Source organism: Loxodonta africana, chromosome 12, assembly GCF_030014295.1.
Source record: "Loxodonta africana isolate mLoxAfr1 chromosome 12, mLoxAfr1.hap2, whole genome shotgun sequence".
Classification (NCBI taxonomy): domain Eukaryota; kingdom Metazoa; phylum Chordata; class Mammalia; order Proboscidea; family Elephantidae; genus Loxodonta; species Loxodonta africana.
The window spans coordinates 37,597,512-37,620,368 of record NC_087353.1 but is presented as its reverse complement, the minus strand read 5'-3'; the positions used below and the strand labels follow the sequence as shown (position 1 = coordinate 37,620,368).

General features: G+C 39.5%; 1 protein-coding gene across 5 annotated transcripts in view; it reads left to right on the top strand.

Annotated features, from left to right (window-relative positions):
- The first annotated feature begins 157 nt into the window (after window positions 1–157).
- Window positions 158–22,857, top strand: part of WDCP (WD repeat and coiled coil containing) — a 38,546-nt gene continuing 15,846 nt past the window's right edge. The window contains exons 1-3 of one of the 5 annotated variants that reach the window (XM_064295087.1): window positions 502–1,930; window positions 4,891–5,010; window positions 7,727–7,809. The gene's annotated coding sequence lies outside the window, so the exon portion shown is untranslated. The other 4 variants (XM_064295088.1, XM_023550463.2, XR_002786280.2 and 1 more) reach the window with 4 other exon arrangements.

The following is a 22,857-nucleotide window of genomic DNA, read 5'->3' as shown; positions in this document are numbered from 1 at the left end:
GCTCCCGAGCCTGGCTTGGCTAAGCCTCTTCAACCTACTGGGTGGGGAAGGCGGAGAGGGACGCACACAAGCACTCTCATTGCACCCAGCCATCCATCCATCCCTCCATCCATCAGTTCAATACATATTTGTTTAGCACCTACTGTACGCTAACTGGAAACCCTGGTGGCGTAGTGGTTAAGTGCTACGGCTGCTAACCAAAGGGTCGGCAGTTCAAGTCCGCCAGGCGCTCCTTGGAAACTCTATGGGGCAGTTCTACTCTGTCCCATAGGGTCGCTATGTGTCGGAATCGACTCGACGGCAGTGGGTTTTGGGTGTGCTAACCAGGAAACCCCGGTGGCTTAGTGGTTAAGTGCTACAGGTGCCAACCGAGAGGTCGGCAGTTGGAATCTACCAGGCGCTACTTGGAAACTCTATGGAGCAGTTCTACTGTCTTATAGGGTTGCTGTGAGTTGGAGTCAATTTTACGGCAAGGGGTTTGGTTTATTTATTTATTTATTACTCTATGGTAAGCTCTGGGGCGTCAACTCAGTCCCACAGACTAGGGGGAGAAGGCAAGCAATTAAACTAATATTTTAATTAGATGTGCTCACTGTCCTGGAGTTCAGAATGTTATGGAATTGCCAGAGAGGTACCTACCCTAACTGAGGATGGGAGTGGGGGATTAAGGGAGGCTTCCTGAATCTATAGAGCTGGGGATAGGGGAGAGGGCGTCAGCCATTGCTGGCCCTCCGGCACGCCCCTAAACCCCTATTCGCTATTCTGTGTAGTTCGGCTCCGTGCACATTTATTGGGTTTCCACTTTTCCAGGCAAAGCGCTGCGCCGTGGCGATGCCAATTAAGACAGGATCGCTGTCCTTGAAGACCTAAGTCTGTAATCAGACAGTTACAGGGCGGAGTGATTGAGCTCCTCCTCCACACCAAACCCGTCACCTTCACCCAAAAGAGATCAGGCAATCCGGAAAGATGTTTTTGGAGGAGGTAACAGTTGCCTGAAGTGTGACTGAGACTTTTAAAACTTTTTTTCCTCCTCGTGATTTCCTGCATTGTTCTAAAAATTTAAGGTAAGATTCTGACAGGTGGCGCTGGAAGGTCGGCGTTCGGAGAATATCCTGAGTAAAGGTGTCCAGAGTGGGACCTAGAGGTGTTCTTCCTCCATTTTTCCTACACCCCCCTCCCCCCCACCACGCTGCAGGTGGTTAGGTCAGAGACTGCTGGTCATCAGCGTCACTGAAGGAGGACTGGCTGTGTTGGTCCAAACTCAAGAAAGATGATGGTCAACTGTACTGTGGGAGTCAGTACCTGAAACTCCCTATGGGCTGCTCCGAGGAATGGCTCAGGGGTGTAGCTGGTCTAAGAAGCCTAGTGACGCGGTAGGGGCTGCCGCCTTTAGGGTAGGCGTAGAACTGAGATTTATAACTGATCCTTTCAAATTAAGCGGCTTCAGTCGAAGACACTGGTGTATGGATAAGAACATTTTTCTTTTTTTTTTTTTTATATTTAATCAGATTTTAAAGAGGTTCCCGACACCCCTACCTTTAAAAAAAAAAAGGTTAAGAAACTGTGGCGTCGACCCTAGGCTCCTGGACTCCTTCTTAGTCTAAGAGAACCAGCGAGTAGTGGGAAACAGCGCTAAGAGAAGGAAAAACTGTGGCTGGTTTACGGTCCGTGGAGTTCCACGGAGACTACAACTCCCAGAGATCCGTGCGGCAAAACCTGAGCTGCTTGGCCGATGGGAAGGACCCTCTCCTAACGTGACACATGCAAAAGCCAATAGGCAGGGGGCACTGCAGAGCTTTCCTGGCACCGCTCACATATCAGAGCACTGGAGGCAGATATTTCCGGCACCTGCTCCGGGCTTCGAATCCGCGGTCTGGTGAAGTGGGGCGGCCCCGGGGTGACTGGTTCTGTGCAGACAGTGAGACCAAAGGTATTTTGTCTCCACTGCTGCCCGTCCTGGCTGATGTGGGGAGGCTGCGGGTGGGCTGGGAGAGAGGTGGAGATGTCACCGCGTGAGCGGCATAGGGGGGACCCAGGTGTGCGGAGAGGATGGGCCGAAAGAAGCGTCCCGCGTGGGGAGGGGCGGGAGGATGAGGCTAGAGCTGGGGGTGGTTTTCAAGGAGTGAGTATGTTTCCTGTGACTCATGAATGTTACTTTTGGGAATATATCCTAAGGAATATATATATAAATATAAATATATAAAGAACACACTTCATTCCTGCACAAAGACCTGTATCAAAGTGTTACTTATAATAGGATAAAGTTGGCGACAGCCTGGGTGTTTCAGCAGTGAGAGTTCAGTGACTATTAAGTGAATATTAAGTGACCTCAAAATATAATTTGTAAAATTTTTTAAATAACATGAGGAAGTGCTAATAAATAATAACCCAAATGTTAAGTGAAAAAATGTACGATATGATTGAAAAATTTAACAACCAAAACCTATACAGAGAAAAAAGTTGAAAGGATGCAGTCATGATTTTCTTTGGATGAATGGATTTTTATGAATTTCTCCTTTTACTTTTCTAAACCCTCCCCCCCAAATTAACTGTAAATAACTTGTAATTCTTTTTGAGTTGAAACATAATAAATTTAGAAACTTAGAAAAACAAGGGTATGTACCTCTGTTTAAACCTCCTGGAAATGCTCTAATACACCTAAGCCCCTTGATTTTCACCATGAGTTGTCTTTAAAGAAGATTACGAACAGCAATTAAATGGTTATGTATTGAGCAGTAGATCCTGGTTCTGACCACCTCTTCTCCTGGTCTTTTCTCTCTCTAAAACACCCTATCACAGTGTAGAAGTCATTTGGCTAGGCTTTGTGGGGAATCAAAGATAAATAAGATATGGCTCCTGATTTCAGAAAGCTCCTAGTCTGCCTGGGGGTTGAGAGACCAACAGGTACACAGCTTCAAGAAAATTGTAAAATTTTTAAAAAAGAATAATAGGGAAACTCTTGTTCCAACCTTGATCCTCTTGGCCTTCTGATTTTTTCACAGGGAGCTGCTTTGGTTTCAACTACTAACCCTATGCCAAAAAAAAAGAACCTATTGCCCTGATTCCATTCTGACACATAGCAGCAGTTACCAGTTAAGAGCTTTAACCACTACACCACCAGGGCTCCTTAACGCCATGCCAGTGACTCCCAAATCCTTACCTCTAACTGCCTAAGATACACATACTACCTCACAGACTTCTTGAATGAAGCACATCTAATACTAAACTAATCACACACAGCCATCTAAACTTGGAAGCATGTTCTTCCTTTAGCTTTGCTTAATGGTTCAGCAGTTTCCCAAGCTAAAAATCTCCATTTTATCCTTGATTTTTCTTTCTCCCTTACCACTCATATTCTAGCTGATATTATCTATTCCATCTGCCTCAGAAATATCGCTTGAATCTGGTCCCTTTGTCTACTGAAATAGCTGCACACTTGGTTTACTTTCTCATTGTGGCATTCAAACTATTCCATAGCTTCTTATTAAACTTGGCAACTTTCTTCCTTCTTAGGTCCATCTTGCACATTGTCACATGAATGTGTACTGGTTTCCCCAAATTCCAAATTCCTTAGCAGGTCCTTTATGATGGGGGAGAAAAGGTCGGAAAGGTAGACCAATATTAAGTGATATAAAGCCCTAAATGCCTTGCTAAGACATTTTGAAATAACTTATTTTTTTTATATACTCTAGGCTGTGGAGACCTATCACAGGTTTTTGAACAAAAGAGCAAAATAATTTAAAACTTTTTTTTTTAAAGATAATTCTGTCCAGCCACACATATTGTCTAGGAAAGAGAAGAGACTGTTACCAAGGAGACCTCTCCTTGTTCAGTAAAATGGGAGAAGTGGTCAGGACCTGGATTAACACAATGTCACGAGGAGTGGAAAGGAATGAAGCATTTTTGTAATTGCTGTTAGGTTTTTAGGAAAAATATGCCAAATTTCTTCTTGTCCCAAAGATGAAAATATGAAAGTAATTCTTCTAAAAGCCTCAGTAGCCTTTATTATTTTGTTTTCCCTTATTCACAAATTCTTAGGTGCTACCCCTGGCCACACACACCCTCAATGGCATTAGACTGAATTGGGTGGCCTGTTGTTATAATTGGCCCGTAGGAATTTTCTCTGCCCAGGAAGATGGATCGTGCAGCATTTATCAATGGAAGTCTTTTGAAAAGTGCATGAATAGATCTTAGGAGAAAACATATATTATACAGACCAGTGGGATAGAGATTGCAGTTTTTTTCATTAGTAATGACAGGGGACTTATTTTTCCATCTAGCAAGCCACTGCAGAACCACTTAATCTGACATCAGCGAGAATGCATAACGTCTTTTTGCAGAATCTTATTAGTAAACGATTCTAAGAGCAAGGATGAAGCTAGCAAGGAGGTATGAGAAATAATTCACAGATAAATTAAAAGCAAATCACCAGGCAGTGTGGTAGAGAATACATTTCTTTGGATTTAGAGTCTGAAGACTTCTCAAGTTTTGTCTTTAACACTTACTACTCAGTGATTAAATAAAACAAGGCTGAAAAATGTCAGTTGGATTCGGTGACACCGATGGCACTGGTGGCTTGGTGAGAGCTCTTTTGGAGAGATGGGAATAGACTCGGATTGGAGTGGGTTAAGAGAGTAAGTGGTGAAGAAATAGCACTGCAAATTCAGACAACTCTTTGATAACTAATCAGATTAAATATGTTTGTTGATCATTTGTGTTCTTTTGTAAATTGCCTGTGGATATTCTATGGCCTTTTTAAAATTTTAAAATTTAGGATATTTGCCTTTTTAACTGGTTTGTAAGAGCTTATTGTAAAACTTTCTTTGTCAAAAAATAAGTAAGTAAAGAGGATCCCACTTTATCTCTTAATACCACCCCACCCCATCTCAGGAGCCCTGGTGGCGCAGCGGTTAAGAGCTAAGCTGGAAACCAAAAGGTCAGCAGTTCGAATCTACCAGCCACTCCTTGGAAACCCTATGGAGCAGTTCTACTCTCTCCTGTAGATTCGCTGTGAGTCAGTATGTACCAGGAACAGTTTGGTGTATACTATTCCTTATCTTTTTTGCATTTTTTAAAATAAATATACACAAGCACACATATGTATAGACATATAGAGGTAGATTTTTTTTTGTTTTTTCTTCCCTAGGAGCATACTAGTGAATTTCACTGTTCTTTTGGGGGAAGATTTTTCATGTCAGTAGTCATGGAACTTCCTTATTTTTATTTAACTGTTTTCATATTGATGTACATCTAGGTTTGTGTCTTATGCTGCAGTGACCATCCTTATCTATGTATATGTGTGGGTATGTCTGTCCAAAACCAAACCAAAGCCATTGCCGTCAAGTCGATTCTTACTCAGTATGTCTGTAGTGCTATAAAAATAGTGTTTTGGGTTTTTTTTTTTGCTAAATTTCATACATTTGTTTTACACATTTAGATCTTTACTCCATATGGAATTTATGGTGGTGTAAGATGTAAATGGCAAGTTTCTTAACTTTTTGGAGCTTCAGCTTTCTCAAATAAGAATAATAGTACCTACCTCAAAAAACTGTTGCGTAGAATCCTAATTGACCAGAACCGCGTGTGGCACATAGTAGTCACGTTTATTCACTTGGTTTCTTCTAATTTGACCAGGAAATCCGGGTAATATCTAGGTTATGTTTATAGAATGTGGTCAGTTTAAAAATAGTAACAAGATAATCCTGATTTCCTTTGTTTTTATACATCTTATGTTTCACAGAAAAGCCAGCCACAGAATTCTGCCATCCAAATGACCGAAGTTAGTAATGTTCTTCCAGATTTTAAATTGGTAACAAATAGAATTTTAAGTGTTGCCTTTGCTTACCCTTCAGCATCAAGAATAAAGGAAAATAAAGCAAATGGCAAGAAAGAGGCGGGTGAGAACCGTCTAAAGGAAAAATATACAGTGAAACCTGCAAGAGCTGGAACTCAGCTGGACTGCCTTGTTTTTTTGGGTCTCAAAAGTTTTTGCCTTTGACAGGGCGTAGTCTTACCACTTTTCTATTGTTCTTTTTAGTGGAAAATATTTGAGTTTTCCTTCTCTGACAGGTTTCCGCCTTACACAGGTTCTGGCTTTTGCAGGTTTTACTATACTTGAAAGCCTTAAAAATGAGATTCTTTTAAACCATCTTGGACCTTAATTGCAATAAAAATGATTATTCTGTGAAATAATATGATGCATTTCTGTAATGAGATTTTGGTACTTAATTTTATAAGATTTTTATCGTTATGAACACTTACGATATTTATGTAATTTTTGTAATCTAGTTACAAAAAGAATTTGAGGCAGCTATCTACTGTGTTGATTGGTGTTATTTTTTCCATGACAAGTTTACTAATTTCAGGCTTTAAAAGCATGTGCTTTTTAAAAATAATTTGTTTTTGTTGTTGAGAATATACACAGCAGAACATAGACCAATTCAGCAGTCTCTACGTGGACAATTCAGTTACATTGATTACATTCTTTGAGTTGTGCAACCATTCTCACCCTCCTTTTCCAAGTTGTTCCTTCCTAATGAACATAAACTCACTGCCCCCTAAGTTTCCTATCTAATCTTTAGAGTTGCTGTTGTCAGTTTGATCCCATATAGAGAGTCCTTAAAAGGACTCAATGCTCAAGGGAGACGTTCTTTACTAGTGAAGCTAAGCTATTGTTTGGTTTTAAAAAGACTTCAGGAGATATTTTTGGTTTAAGGTTTAAAGATTGACTCAGGGTAGTAGTTTTGGGGGTTCATCCCGCATCCATGACTCCAGAAAATCTGGATTCCATGAGAATTTGAAATTCTGTTCTGCATTTTCCCCGTTATAATCGGATTCTTCTATAGAACTTTGATCAAAATGTTCAGTAATGGTAGCTGAGCACCATCCAGTTCTGGTCTCAGGGCAAACAAGGCAGTTGCTCATGGAAGCAGTTAGCCACACATTCCATTTCCTCCTCCTATTCCTGACTTTCCCTCCTCTGTTGCTCCAGGTGAAGAGAGATCAATTGTTGTACCTTGGATGGCCACTTGAAAGCTTTTAAGATCCCAGGAACTATGCAATGCACTAAACACATTGTTAGGCAATTTACTGGGATGTCCCTTGAAACCAGGACCCTAAACCTCTAAACCAAGGAACTAAATCCCATGAGGTGTTTGGCTGTACAAAAGCAGCCTCAGCATCTACTCTTTTTTGATTGTTGTAGTTAAGTGCTCAGCTGCTAACCCAAAAATCAGTGGTTTGAAACCACTAGCTGCTTCACCGGAGAAAGATGTGGCAGCCTGCTTCAATAAAGGTTTGCAGCCTTGGAAACCCTATGGGTTAGTTCTACTCTGTCTTATAGGGTTGCTCTGAGTTGGAATTGATGGCAATGAGTTTTTAATGGGGGGTAAATACATCTATCATGCAACTTTTCCCAGTTCAACTTTTTACAAGTATACAACTTGTTGGCAGCAATTACATTAATCAGCTGGGCAACCCTACCCACATGCTGCGTGTTTTATTGGCCCAGTGCAAACCGCTAGCATCGTAAAGGGGCTATATCCGAAAGTGTGATTATCAGTAACTTACAGAGACACAATATTAAAATGCCTTTTTTTTTTTTTTTGTTGTTATTTGACTCCTTTGAGTAGCTTGACATTTTAGACACACTTTATCTCTTACAACATAAATATTGCTATTATTTTGCCTGTTGTACTAATATTTAGTATCCTGATTCTTTTACCAGGGAAGCTGGAACTAGAGGTGCCCCCAAAATATATTTTGGCTGCATACCTAATGGACTAGTGTGAAACCCAATATTCTACAGAGGTAATTATAGAGCGAGGCCTGTGAGACAAAAGAAAAACCTGAAATTTCATCCCTGTTATTAAAATCTTATTATTAAAACATTTTAGTAGCCAGATCTCAAAAATTTAATCCTATTTTTTCAAGAACAGTAATTTCTCAGCCAGCTGCTGGATTTAGCGTGTGGTCACTATGCTGCACACTTTGACTGCTAAATAGTAACTATCAGCTGGGCATTGTGGAGGTGCAGGATATTTTGGGATACCTCATTTTTATTTAACTTTTTTTCATTCTTATGTCCAAACGAAGATAATTTATCATGGATGTTACACATAATTTTGGAGATTTTCTACGTCGTGAAAGTCGAAGGTAATAACTATAGGGTCGCTATGAGTCGGAATCAACTTGATGGCACTGGGTTTTATTTTTTGTTTTTTTAATTCATCCTCACAAGGTGTGGATAATTTCCAGATAGGATGTTTACTTAAAAGACTCGTGGCTAAATAGGATTTAAAACTGAAAATGAAAGGGTTTTTTGTTTGTTTAGTGTTACCAGTACTAGTATGTCAAACAATTTTTACAAAGATTAGAATTATGATATAATTTAATTTCTGTCACTGTGCTTTATATTTTTATTTAAATTTTCATAAATATCTGTTGGGTGAAAAAATAATATAATGTTTTTCCTAGAGTTAACTAGCTAATACACTCTCTTAATACTTACATTGTTAGTCCACTTCCCAATCAACTACATGAAAGCCCTTCAGTAGCTGTTTTTGTTTTTCTAATGTTGACGCATCCCTGCATACCTGGTATGAATCCCACTTGGTCGTGGGTGAATTATTTTTTTGATACGTTGTTGAATTCTATTGGCTAAAATTTTGTTGAGGATTTTTGCATCTGTGTTCATGAGGCATATTGATCTGTAATTTTCTTTTTTTGTGATGTCTTTCCCAGGTTTTTGTATCAGGGTTATGTTAGCTTCATAGAATGAGTTTGGAAGTATTCCATCCCTTTCTATGCTCTGAAATACCATTAGTAGTACTGGTGTTAACTCTTTTCTGAAAGTTTGGTAGAATTCTCCAGTGAAGCTGTCAGGGCCAGGGTTTTTTTTTGTTGGAGTTTTTAAACTACTTTTTCATTCTCTTCTTTCATTATAGGTTTATTTAATTGTTCTACCTGTTTGTGTTAGTTTAGGTAGGTAGTGTGTTTCTAGAAATTTGTTATTTCCTCTAGGTTTTCAAATCTCTTGGAGTACAGTTTTTCATAGTATTGTTAGGATTTAATTCATTTGGGTCTGTTGTGATACTGCCCATCTCATTTTTTATTTGGGTTATCTGCTTCCTCTTCTGTGTTTCTTTTGTCAGTTTGGCCAATAGTTTACCCATTTTGCTGATCTTTTCAAACAACCAACTTTTGGTCTTGTTGACTCTTTCAATTGTTTTTCTCTTCTCTATTGCATTTATTTCTGCTCTAATTTTTATTTTTTGCTTTCTTCTGGTGCCCAAGAGCTTCTTTTGGTGCTCTCTTTCTATTTGTTAGAGTTGTGGGGTTAATGTTTTGATTTTGGCTCTTTCTTCTTTTTGGATATGTGCATTTATTGCTATAAATTGGCCTCTGAGGACTGCTTTTGCTGTGTCCCAGAGGTTCTGGTAGGATGTGTTTTCATTCTCATTTGATTCTGTGAATTTCTGTATTTCATCCTTAATTTCTTCTATAACCCAGTAGTTTTTGAGCAAGGCGTTGTTGAGTTTCCATGTGTTTGATTTTTTTCCTTGTTTTTTGTGTTATTGATTTCTACTTTTATGGCTTTATGGTCAGAAAAGATGCGCATAATATTTCAATGTTTTGGATTCTGTTAAGGTTTGCTTTATGGCCTAATATGTGGTCTATTCTGGAGAATGTTCCATGTGTGTTGGAAAAGAAAGTATACTTGGCTCCTGTTGGGTGGAGTGGTCTGTATATGTCTTTGACATCAAGTTGGTTGATTGTGGCATTTAGATCTTCCGTGTCTTTTTTGAGCTTCTTTCTGGATGTTCTGTCCATTACTGAAAGTGGCATGTTGAAGTCCACTAGTTCTCTTTTCAATGCTGTTAGAGTTTGTTTTATGTATTTTGGAGCCCTGTCGTTGGGTGCATAAATATTATGATTATGTCCTCCTGGTGTATTGACCCTTTAATCATTATGTAGTGTCCTTCCTCATCCTTTGTGGTGGATTTTCCTTTAAAGTCTATTTTGTCAGAGATTAATATTGCCACTCCTGCTCTTTTTTGATTATTGTTTGCTTGATGTATTTTTCCATCCTTTGAGTTTTAGTTTGTGTTTTTGAGTCTAAAGTGTGTCTGTTGTACGCAGCATATAGACAAATCATGTTTTTTTAAGCCATTCTGCCACTCTCTGTCTCTTTATAGGTACATTTAGTCCATCTGCATTCAGTGTAATTATTGATAGGTATGAGTTTAGTGCTGTCATTTTGATGTCTTTTTTGTGTGTGTTACTGACAGTTTCTTTGTTCCACTTAATTTTCTGTACTGAGTTGTTTTCTTTATGGATTTTCTTTTCATGTTTTTCATTGTTGTTGATTTTTTATTTGCTGAGTCTTTATGTTTTTCTTGTTTTTATTTTGATATGTAGGATTGTTAGTTTCCTTTGTGGTTACCTTAATATTTACCCATATTTATCTAAGTTTAAAGTGATCTTTTATTTCTTTATATCGCCTCGACTTCCTCTACATATGAAAGATCTGACTACATATTTTTTGTTTTAATGTTGTCATGTTTTACATATTGATGTCTCTTTTTCTCTATTTTCAGTGTTTTAGCTTTGATTTTTTTTTTTTGACTTCCCTATCTGGGTTGATACCTGGTTGTCTGTCTTGTGTTCTTGGCCTGGGGTGTTATCTGATGTTATTGATTCTCTAACCGGAGGACTCCCTTTAATATTTCTTGTAATTTTGGTTTTGTTTTTACAAATTCCCTAAACTTCAGTTTATCTGGAAATGCCCTAATTTTGCCATCTTATTTGAGAGACAGTTTTACTGGATATATAATTCTTGATTGGCAATTTTTTTTCTTTAAGGCTTTGTATATGTCATCTTGTTGGCTTCTTGCCTGCATGGTTTCTGCTGAGTAGTCAGAGCTTAGTCTTATTGACTCTCCTTTGTAGATGACTTTTCATTTATCTAACTGCTCTTAAAATTCTCTATCTTTGGTTTTGGCGAGTTTGATTATAATATGTCTCAGTGACTTTCTTTTGGGATTTGCCTTGTGTGGAGTTCAGTGAGCTTCTTGGATAGATATTGTCTCATCTTTCACAGTATCGGGGAAGTTTTCTGGCAACAAATCTTCAGCAGTTCTCTCTGTATTTTCTAGTGTCCCCCTGCCCAGTTCTGCTTCTCCAGTCACTCATAGGTTATTCCTCTTGATAGAGTCCTACATAATTCTTAGGGTTTCTTCATTTTTTTGAAGTTCTTTTATCTGATTTTTCCTCAAATAAGTTGGTGTCAAGTGCTTTATCTTCAATCTCACCAATTCTGACTTCCATTGCCTCAGTTCTGCTCCTGTGACTTTCTATTTTTTTTTTTTTTTTCTATTAAGTTGTCTAATTCTGAAATTTTATTGTTAATCTTTTGGATTTCTGTTTGCTGTCTCTCTGTGGATTCTTGTAGCCTGTTAAATTTGTCATTATGCTCTTGTATAAGCTTCTTAAGTTCCTCTCTTGCTTTGTCTGTGTGTTCCTTGGCTTGTTCTGGGTTTTGTCTGTTCTCCTTCCTGATCTCTTGAAGAGTTTTGTATTTTAGTCTTTTGAATTCTACCACTGGTAATTCCAAGAAGTTATCTTCTTCTGGAAAATTTCTTGATTCTTTGTTTTGGTGGCTTGCTGAAGCCATCATGATCTGCCTCTTTATGTGCTTTGATGTTGACTATTGTCTCTGAGCCATCAATAAGTTACATTTATTTTATGTTTGCTTACTGTGTCCTAGCTTGTTTTGATATGCCCAAATAGGCTGGTTATGTGAGCTAGTTTGATTATTTGCATCTTTGAAACTCTCATATCCTGTCTCCAAGTGGTTAGAGCTCTTTTTAGGTGTGAGCCCAGGAGTCCGTTTACTTTTCTTGTGTGGATTCAACTCAGGTGTCCAGGTTGTTGGTCACTGAGTGTGTGGTGCAGGCTCTCACCCACAGTCCTAGACGGGCAGGGGTGATTGGACTAGGCACAAGTATCTGGCTGCAATAGGGGGTCTTGTGCTGAGCAAGGCAGGGGGCTGACTGCTGCCCCGAATGTCCGGGTGGAAAGTGTGTCCCTGTTCCCTAGAGCGTGTAGGTGACCGGGAGTCGCCCCTTGTTCTTGGACTCCTGTCATGGGTGGCTCGGTAGAGTGAGTGGGGCCACCAGCCTTCAGTCCCCAGATGTGCATAGGTGAGGCTGGTACTTAATGGGCAGGGTGGTGTCAGATGTCACGAATCTGCCACTACCCCTTCTAGCAGATACAGATGAAAATAGGCTTCAGGTATATACCCTGTTGTACTGTGCTAATGAGGGCCTGCACTGTTGAAATGGGCTCACATAAGTCTGTGCAAGGGTGAAAGGCATTCCAAGTCCTGGACCTCTATGCCTGTGCCTAGGTAAAGGGGCTGTGCCTGCCCTGAGTTCCCAGCTTAGGGGAGCTGGCGGGTTACCTTTCCCGTTTGTAAATTTGTTCCCTCTCCAAAGCCAGGCGAATGGCTCGGGACGGGACAGGTCCCGCTTCTGGCCCAGGGAGTGCAGCAATCACTGAAGCTGGACCGGGACCTGAGCAGAGCAGGGAGGGGGCAGGTAAATGGGAGAAAGGTACTTCCCTCAAGGTATTTTTTTGGATCCGTGCAGTAGGTTAGATGCTTGTACTTATCTTTTGCTGACTGAGTGCCATTTCTCGCTGGGTCTGGAGGCTTGAGCAGACTCTTCATTGCTCGGTCTTTCCCGATGTAGAAAACATGTCCCGAGCATCACCGTTTGCCTCAATGTGTATGCCAACCAATCCAGCCTGCAGGGTGCCGGTGCTGGCCAGGTCAGGTCTGGCAACTCCTCGCTGCTTCTGAAGTGTCTCTCCTTCCCTCTGCCACTCAGTCCTCAACTTTGTCTTTGATATTCAGAGCTCCTCCACTGTCACATATAATGGATTCACTTGTTTTTTTTGGGTCTTTGTTGTAAGAGGGGTCTCAGGAAGCATCTGACTACTGCATCACCTTGGCCCCGCCTCTTAGTAGTTGTTTTTGTGCTAAGGTTAATCTTCCACAGTTACTTATTATTGTAACATTTTATTCTTATAACCATTATTACACGTTTATGTGTCAGTAGACTAAGAGTTTCGAAGTATAATGTATCTGAGGCAATTTTCCACTCCGAGTTAAGTAAAGAATGCTGATGTTTATCTATATTTGAAAGTGAAGATGCAGATATTGCAACTTATTCAAAAGGAAGTGCCTTATTCTTAGTATTGATCTTACACACTTTAGATATGCATGAACACACACAAGTTCAGGGATGCTGGAAATGACATGAGAGTAGGCATTTGGCTATTCAGCCTTCCAAAGATTGAAACCTGAACCAGACAATAGATTTTGGCTGAGTATTAAAGCAAAGCCAAACTTTTGGTGCATCCCACCTTGAAGCTCACTTAAAGGAACAGCAAACCAGGTTCTGTAAATAGGATGATTCAGGGAGTTTTCATGTGTGACACTGATATAAAGTGTTTTGTTGCATCTCCCCTGGAGTTTCCCTAGGAAGAAAGTTTTCAGTAGTTGCTAAATATTGCATCATTTTTATAAAATGTTAAATTTATATCATGATTTATCACCATTATTTGTCCTCATGATTTAAATGATTACATGAGTTCTTTAAGACCTGGAACCTTGTGCTAATCTGTATGGTTGCTTATCTTTTTTTTTTTTTTTTTAAATCATACAGGGATTGAGAAATGCTAGCATATAGCTGCATGTGGACTGGTGGAGGGGAATGCCTCTAATATAGTACTCTCCATTGTTTCAGTCATTTTTTGAGAGGCTGGATTACATAACAGCCTTAGATAGTATGTTCAAATATAGTCCAAAGGGGCTTACTAACTCAGTATTATGGGGGCCTGAAGCAACAAAAATATAACCAATGTAACCCCTGATCCAGTTGAAAACTCCTTATGTGGTGTAATTTATGTAGAACAGTCATCTGAATAATACTTGCCAGTGCCCGTAAGGCTAGGAGCTGACTGGCAAAGAAGTTATGTCTACTTTCTGCTTTCAGGGACTTTGCATGTTAGTTAGGGAGACAAGACATGACACATGAAAAAGTGACTGGTGATTCTGGGTAATAAGCTAAAGATGTTTAGACTAAGAGTTGTAGGCATTCATAGGACACAAGAATTACTTTCAGGTGGATGGTTAAGGAAGGCCTCTCAGAGGAGATGGTTTAAACTGGGTTTTCAATTCAACCAAGGAGCCGTGGTGGCACAGTGGTTAAGCATTTGGCAGCCAATGGAAAGGTCAATGGTTCAAACCCACCAGCCGTTCCACGGGAGAAAGATATGGCAGTCTGCTGCTGTAAAGATTACCGAAAACCAAACCCATTGCCATCAAGTTGATTCTGACTCATAAGCAACCCTGTCAGATAGGGTTGAACTGCCCCGTAGGTTTTCCCAAGGGTGTAATCTTTATAGGCGCAGGCTACCAGGTCTTTCTCCTGATGAGTGACTGGTGGGTTTGAACCGTCAGCCTTTCGGTTAACAGTCAAGTGCTTAATCACTGTGCCATCAGGGCTCCTCTGTAAAGATTACAGCCTTGGAAACTCGATGGGACAGTTCTGTTCTGTCCTATAGGGTTACTGTGATTTGGAATTGACTCGATGGCAATGGTTTTTTTTTTTTGTCAATTCAACTGTCATTTATTGTGTGCTTTGAATGGACCAGGCATTGTAACTACAAAGATTAATAAAAAAAAGTAGAAAGAAATAAGGCTGGGAAAGTAGGTAGATCTAGATTGGGAAGGGCTTCGAATGCCACACTCAGAAATTCAGAGTATCCTGTAGGCCTGTCCAGTATAGTAGTCACTAGCCACTGTGTGGCTTCTGAGCATTTGAAATACGATTAGTGTGACTGAGGAACTGAATTTTAAATTACATAACATATGTGGCTAGCAGCTACTGTATTGAACAGTGCAGCCATAAGCAGTGGGTAGGTAACCTCAGATAATTTTAAAGGTGTTAAGTGATATACTTAAAAAGGATATTTTAAGATGGGTTCTGTACAAGGCAGATTGGAGGAGGAAAGACAATTTAGAGTTAGGGAAATAGGAGGAGACTGTTGCAGTCATCTAGGTTTAAGGTAATGGTGCTAGTGGGAATGACAGGAAGGACTGGGTTCAAGAAACAGTTTGGAGAATTAATAGAACTTGTAATTAATTGAGAAGGCAGAAGGAGAAGTCAAACTGAGTCCCTAGTTTTTAGCCTGAGTGAATATGAGAATGGTGGTATCTTTAACTGAGGGAGCTGCTGTTTTTTATTTTTCCATTTTTTTTTTAATTGTGGTGAAAATATTACAACAAAACATTTGCCAATTCAGCAATTTCTACATGTATAATTCAGTGATATTAATTATATACTTCATGTTGTACAACCATTCTGGCTATCCTTTTCCAAATTATTCCACCACCATTAACATAACCTCAATGCCTCCTAAGCAAAAACTCCCCCTTTTCCCCTCCTTCCCACCCGTTATTGTTATTAGGTGCCATCAAGTCTGTTCCAAATCATGGCAACCTCATGTAGAACAGAATGAAACACTGCCTGGTCAATACCATCCTCACAGTCACTACTATGTTTGAGCCCATTGTTGTAGCCACTGTGTCAATCCATAGGTAAGTGAGTGCTTCCAGCATTGCATCCCTTTGTTGAAACATCTCAGCTGGTATTCCATCAATTCTTGGAGCCTTGTTTTTCTCCAATGCCTTCAGTACAGCTTGGACTTCTTCCTTCATATGCCCTTGATCATACCGTACCTCCTAAAATGATCGAACGTTGACCGATTCTTTTTGGCACAGTGACTTTGTGTATTCCTTCCATCTTTTTTTGATGCTTCCTGCATCGTTTAGTATTTTGCCCATAGAATCCTTCAGTATTGCAACTGGAGGCTTGAATTTTTTCTTCAGTTCTTTCAGCTTGAGAAATGCTGAGTGTGTTCTTCCCTTTTGGCTTTCTAACTCCAGGCCTTTGCACATTTCATTATAATACTTTACTTTGTCTTCTCGAGCCACCCTTTGAAATCTTGTGTTCAGCTCTCTTATTTGATCATTTCTTCCATTCAGTTTAGCTGCTCTACATTCGAGACCAAGTTTCAGAGTCTTTTCTGACATCCATTTTGGTCTTTTCTTTCTTTCCTGTCTTTTTAATGACCTTTTGCTTTCTTCATGTCTGATATCCTTGATGTCATCCCACAACTCATCTGGACTTTGGTCATTAGTGTTCAATGCATCAAATCTATTCTTGAGAGAGTCTCTAAATTCAGGTGGGATATACTCAAGGTTGTACTTTGGCTGTTCTAGACTTGTTTTAAATTTTCTTCAGCTTTAACTTGAACTTGCATATGAACAACTGATGTTCTGTTCCATAGTCAGCCTCTGACCTTGTTCTGATTGATGATATCGAGCTTCTCTATCCTCTCTTTCCACAGATACAGTTGATTTGATTCCTGTTTATTCCATCTGGCATGTAGTTGCTGTTTATGTTGTTGAAAAAAGGTATTTGCAATGGATAAGTCATTGGTCTTGCAAAATTCTATCTTGAGATTTCCAGTCTCACTTCTATCACCAAGGACATATTTTCCAACTACTGATCCTTGTTTCCAGCTTTCGCATTCCAATCACTGGAAATTATCAATGCATCTTGATTGCATGTTTGATCAATTTCCGATTGCATAAGTTGGTAAAAATCTTCACTTTCTTCATCTTTGACCTTAATGGTTGGTGTATTAATTTGAATAATAGTTGTATTAACTGGTCTTCCTTGTAGGGGTATATGGATATTATCCTATCGCTGACAGCTTTATATTTCGGGATAGATAGTAGACCATATGATTATCCAATTCAAAGTGGCCAATACCAGTCTGTTTCAGCTCACTAATGCCTAGGTTATCGATCTTTATGTGTTCCATTTCATTTTTAATCACTTCCAATTTTCCTAGATTCATACTTTGTGCATTCCATGTTCCAATTATTAATGGATGTTTGCAGCTGTTTCTTCTCATTTTGAGTCGTGCCACATCAGCAAACGAAGGTCCCAAAAGCTTGACTCCATCCGTGTCATTAAGGTCAACTCTACTTTGAGGAGGTAGCTCTTCCTCAGTGGCATTTTGAGTGCCTTCCAACCTGAGGGGCTCATCTTGCGACACTATATCAGACAGTGTTCCACTGCTATTCATAAGGTTTTCACTGGCCAATTTTTTCGGAAGTAGACTGCCAGGTACTTCTTCCTAGTCTGTCTTACTCTGGAAGCTCCACTGAAATCTCGTGGCATTGGAAATACTGGTGGCATAGCTTCTGGCATCACAACAACACACAAGCCACCACAGTGCAACAAATTGACAGACAAGAGGTGGGTAACACCTGGTCACCACTAATAATCTTTGGTTTCTATGTATTTGCTTATTTCATATAAATGAGATCATACAGTATTTGTCCTTTTGCAACTGATTTATTTGGCTTAGCATAATGTTTTCAAGGTTCATCCATGCTGTATCAGGATTTCATTTCTCTTTATGGCTGAGTGGTATCCCACTGTATGTGTATACCACATTTTGGTTATTGTGAAAAGTGCTTCAGTGAACCCTGGTGTACAGATTTCTGTTCGCCTTCCTGCCTTTGCTTCTTCTGGGTATATACCTAGGATTGGGATTGCTGGGTCATGTGGTAGTTCTGTTTTCAACATTTTTTTTTTTTGGGTCAGCGTTTGTACATTTTTATTTGCCTGATTGAAATGAGTAAAGGCGTTAGAGCTTTAAAGCTATGAAGTCTGTGAAAAAGGAACAGGGAACCGATGCAGCTTAGTGCTTCTCCTCAGCAGTGGTGGCTGGGTTTGAGATTTATTGAAAGATCCTTCTCTGTTGGGTAGGCACTGCTGTTAGAAGATAAATTTCAGATCCTTAGAATAGAACATAATCAAGAAGTTAAGTGACTCTAGATATATATTTGAAAATTTTATTAGCATAATTTCAAGGTTTTTTTTTTTTATAATTTGTTGTCCCCTTTTATAGTGTCTAAATCATTTTCCCATTTTTAGTTGCATTGGTTGTCTTTTTATTATGCTTTAGGTGAAGGTTTACAGAGCAAATTAGTTTTTCATTAAACAATTAATGCACATATTGTTTTGTGACACTGGTTGCCAGCCCTGCGATGTGTCAGCACTCTCCCCTTCTTGACCCCATTTCCATTCATCCAGCTTTCCCGTGTCCTCCTGCCTTCTTGTCCTTGCCCCTGGGCTGGTGTGCCCAGTTAGTCTCCTATACATCCTTGAGAGACGTGTGTTATTGTTTGTTTTATAGGCCTGTCTAATCTTTGGCTGAAGGGTGAACTTCAGAAGTGACTTAAGTACTTAGTTAAAAGGGTGTCCAGGGGTCATACTCTCAGGATTTCTCCAGTGTCTGTCAGACCAGTAAGTCTGATGTTTTGTTTCGTGAGTTTGAATTTTGTTCTACATTTTTGACCAGCTCTGTCCAGACTCTGTTGTGATGCCTGTCAGAGCAGTCAGTAGTGGTAGCCGGGCACGATCTAGTTCGGTTGGATGCAGTCTGGTGGAAGTTGTGGTTTATTCATTCTTTAGACTAATCTTTCCCTTGTGTCTTTGGTTCTCTTCAATCTCCCTTGCTCCAGATGGGGTGGAACCTGTAGACAAATCTTAGATGGCTGCTCACAAGGTTTAAAGACCCCAGATGCTACTCACCAAAGTAAGATGTGGAACATTTACTTTTCAAACCGTGTTATGTCAGTTGAGCTAGATGTCCCCCGAGCCCATGGTCCCCAGCCTTCAGCTTAGTAATTCAGTCCCTCACATTGTTTGGATGTGTCTGTGAAGCTTCTGGAAACCCAGGTGGCATAATGGTTAAGAGCTATGGCTCCTAACCAAAAGGTTGGCAGTTGGAATCGACCAGGTGCTCCTTGGAAACTGTATGGGACAGTTCTGCTCCATCCTATAGGGTCGGAATAGACTCAACGGCAGCGGGTTTGGTTTTTTTTTTTTTTAAATGAAGCTTCTACGACTTTGCTTTGGTCAAGTTGTGCTGACTTTTCCCAGTATTGAGTACTTTATTTCACCCAAGTTAACACTTGTCTAGTTAATGTTTTTCTCTCCCCACCCCACCCCTTTCTCTTAACCATCAAAGATTGTTTCTTTCTATGTATAAACCTTTTTATGAGTTTTTATAATAGTGGTCTCATACAATATTTGTCCTTTTCTGATTGACTTATTTCACTCAGCATAATGCCCTCCACATTCATCCATGTTACGAGTTTTTTGGCAGATTCATCATTGTTCTTTATCGTTGCGTAGTATTCCATTTTGTGTTCGTACCATAGTTTGTTTATCCATTCATCCGTTGATGGGCACTTAGGTTCTTTTAATCTTTTTTGCTATTGTGAATAATGTTGCAGTGAACATGGGTGTGTGTGTATATGTCTATTTGTGTGATGGCTCTTATTTCTCTAGGATATATTCCCCCTAGGAGTGGGACTGCTAGATTGTATGGTATTTCTATTTCTAGCTTTTTAAGGAAACACCATATTGTTTTCCAAAATGTTTGTACCATTTTGCATTCCCACCAGCAGTGAATAAGAGTTCCAATCTCCCCGCAGCCTCTCCAACTTTTGTTATTTTCTGTTTTTTTTGATTAGTCCCAGTAATGTCGAGGTAAGATGGTATCTCATTGTAGTTTTGATTTGCATTTCTGTAATGGCTAGTGATTGAGAGCATTTCCTCATGTGTCTGTTAGCTGCCTGAATGTCTTCTTTGGTGAAGTGTCTGTTTATATCCTTTGCCCATTTTTTAACTGAATTATTTATCTTTTTGTTGTAGAGGTGTTAGATTTTCCTATAGATTTTAGAGATTAGACCTTTGTTGGATATGTTATAGCTAAAATTTTTTTCCTTGTTTTTAGGTTCTCTTTTTACTCTTTTGTTGCTTAATTTTTAGAAGATCCCACTTACATAGCTTATATTCTGGTGTTGATGTAAGTTATGGTTATATTCAATTTTATGAGGTACCATGAAACTATTTTCCTTTTATACATGTTAAGTTTAAAATGAATCTGAGTAGGGCTGGTATTAGCCATAATGTAAAACCCAACGTGCATTTGACTGTTATTGTAGCTCAGCAAAGAAGCCAGGAGAAGAGATGCAGATCTGAGAATAATACACACAGGGGATGATAACTGAAACCATAGAGGTAGATGACATTGGAAGGAAGGAAAAGAGGAAAAAGTGATGAAAACTCAGTACCAAACTTTTGGCTCTATTCAGTCTAGATAAAAATTGGAAACCAGGTGATTTCTTATCTCTAGGGAAGTGGTTGAAAAAATTTTGGTACATACTTACTGTGGAATACCTTGCAGCTTCTTAAAAGATTGTTGTTGTTGTTAGGTGCCATCGAGTTGGTTCCAACTCATAGCGACCCTGTGTACAACAGAATGAAACACTGCCTGGTCCTGCGCCATCCTTACAATCATTGTTATACTTGAGCTCATTGTTGCAGCCACTGTGTCAGTCCACCTCGTTGAGGGTCTTCCTCTTTTCCACTGACCCTGTACTTTACCAAGCATGGATGTCCTTCTCCAGGGACTGATCCCTCCTCACAACATGTCCAAAGTATGTAAAACGCAGCCTCACCATCCTTGCTTCTAAAGAGCACTCTGGTTGTACTTCTTTCAAGACAGATTTGTTCATTCTTTTGGCAGTCCATGGTATATTCAATAGTCTTTGCCAACAGCACAATTCAAAGGCATCAGTTCTTCTTCGCTCTTCCTTATTCATTGTCCAGCTTTCACATGCATATGATGTGATTGAAAATACCATGGCTTGGGTCAGGCATACCTTAGTCTTCAAGGTGATGTCCCTGCTTTTCAACACTTTAAAGAGGTCCTTTGCAGCAGATTTAAAAGATTGAGGGGGAACTATATTGTTGTTGTTAGGTGTCTTTGAGTTGGTTCCAACTCGTAGCAACCCAACATACAATAGAACGAAACACTGCCCAGTCCTGTGCAGCTTTGCTTTTTAAAACTTTAACGAGGTCTTTTGCAGCAGATTTGTCCAATGCAATTCTTCGTTTGATTTCTTGACTGATGTTTCTATGGGCATATATTGTGGATCCAAGTAAAATGAATTCTTTGACAACTTCAATATTTTCTCCGTTTATTGGTCCAGTTGTGAAGATTTTTGTTTTATGTTAAAGTATAATTCATACTGAAGGCTGTGGTCTTTGATCTTCATCAGTAAGTGCTTCAGGTCCTCTTCACTTTCAGCAAGCAAGGTTGTATCATCTGTGTAACACAGGTTGTTAATGAGTCTTCCTCCAATCCTGATGCTGTGTTCTTCAGATATAGTCCAGCTTCTTTATTTGCTCAGCATACAGACTGAATAAGTAATGTGAAAGGATACACCTTTCCTGATTTTAAACAACACAATATCCCCTTGCTCTTTGGGAACAACTGCCTCTTGGTGTATGTACAGGTTCCACATAAGCATAATTCAGTATTCTGGAATTCTTATTCTTCACAATGTTAGCCATAATTCGTTATGATCCACTTAGTCAACATCTTTCTGGCATTCTCAGCTTTCAGCCAAGATCCATCTGACGTCAGCAATGACATCCCTCATTCCATGTACTCTTCTGAATCTAGCTTGAATTTCTGGCAGTTCCCTGTCAATGTACTCCTGCAACTGATGCACTGATCTATATTACTGAGTTGGAAAGGTGCCCATGATTTAAAATAAATTAGCAAATAATATGTAACATGATCCCTGTGGTAATCCTTTGTCATTTTTGGAATTCTCCTTCCTGGTTTGAGGGCAATCTCCCTTTGTGTGAGCCTCGTGGAGGCAAAGCCCCAGCCCCTATTACAGAAGCCTCTTCTCCACCTCTTCCTGGCAGCTAGAACAAGGGGGTGTGAGTGGGGCTCAGCCAGCGGAATGCTTCCTCCAGATTCTGAATCTGAAGCTATTGACATCAGGGGAAGGGGCAGTGAAATTGGATTCTCGGCAGCTGACGTGTCTAGTGATAGTGGCAGCAAAATGGCTTATTCTTCTGGCCTACTTTTTTCTGAACCTGGTTCTTGAGTTATCTTTTTTTTTTTTTTTTGGCTAGAGTTAGCCAGAGTGGTTTCTGTTGCTAGTACCCAGGAACTCTGATTTATATCCCATTTTTTGTTTAAAGGAAAAAAAAAAGGTGAATAAAAAAAATTTTTTTTTTGTAGGTTTCTTTAACAGTATCAAAAGATATACACCACATTGTTAACTGTGGTTTTAACATGTACTTGAGATTTGGGGACAGGGTGGTGGCAGCAAAGAGGGCCTGGCCCAGGGTAGGAGAGAACGGTTGGTTTTGCTTTAGACATTCTGGTTTATTTGGATTTCATTGCAATGAGTATGTACCTTAGTAATTCAGATGTCTGGAAAAATAATATTAAGTATGAAAACATTGAATACTTGCCTAATCTACTTCATTATGAAGGGTTGTTGCAAAGATCAAATGCAGTGAGGAATGTGAAAGTGTTCTGAAAATTATTAAGTGCTCTTTGAATATGAGAAAGTAGAAATAGTAATAGTGACTTCTGAGTGTCATTTCGGTAGGGAGGTAAAAGCATTTTGAAGGGAGTTGTGAAAATAAGTGATAATAAAGTCTGAGCTGTGAAACGAGAGTTATTCATTGATTTGGCAGTGAAAGGAAGAATAGAAATCAGATGATAGAGGAGACTTCTCAACTTTCTGATTTGTACATTTTCTGATGTCAAAGTTGAAAGTACCATGAATACAGTATAACCTCAATCAAGATCCGTCAGTTATTAATA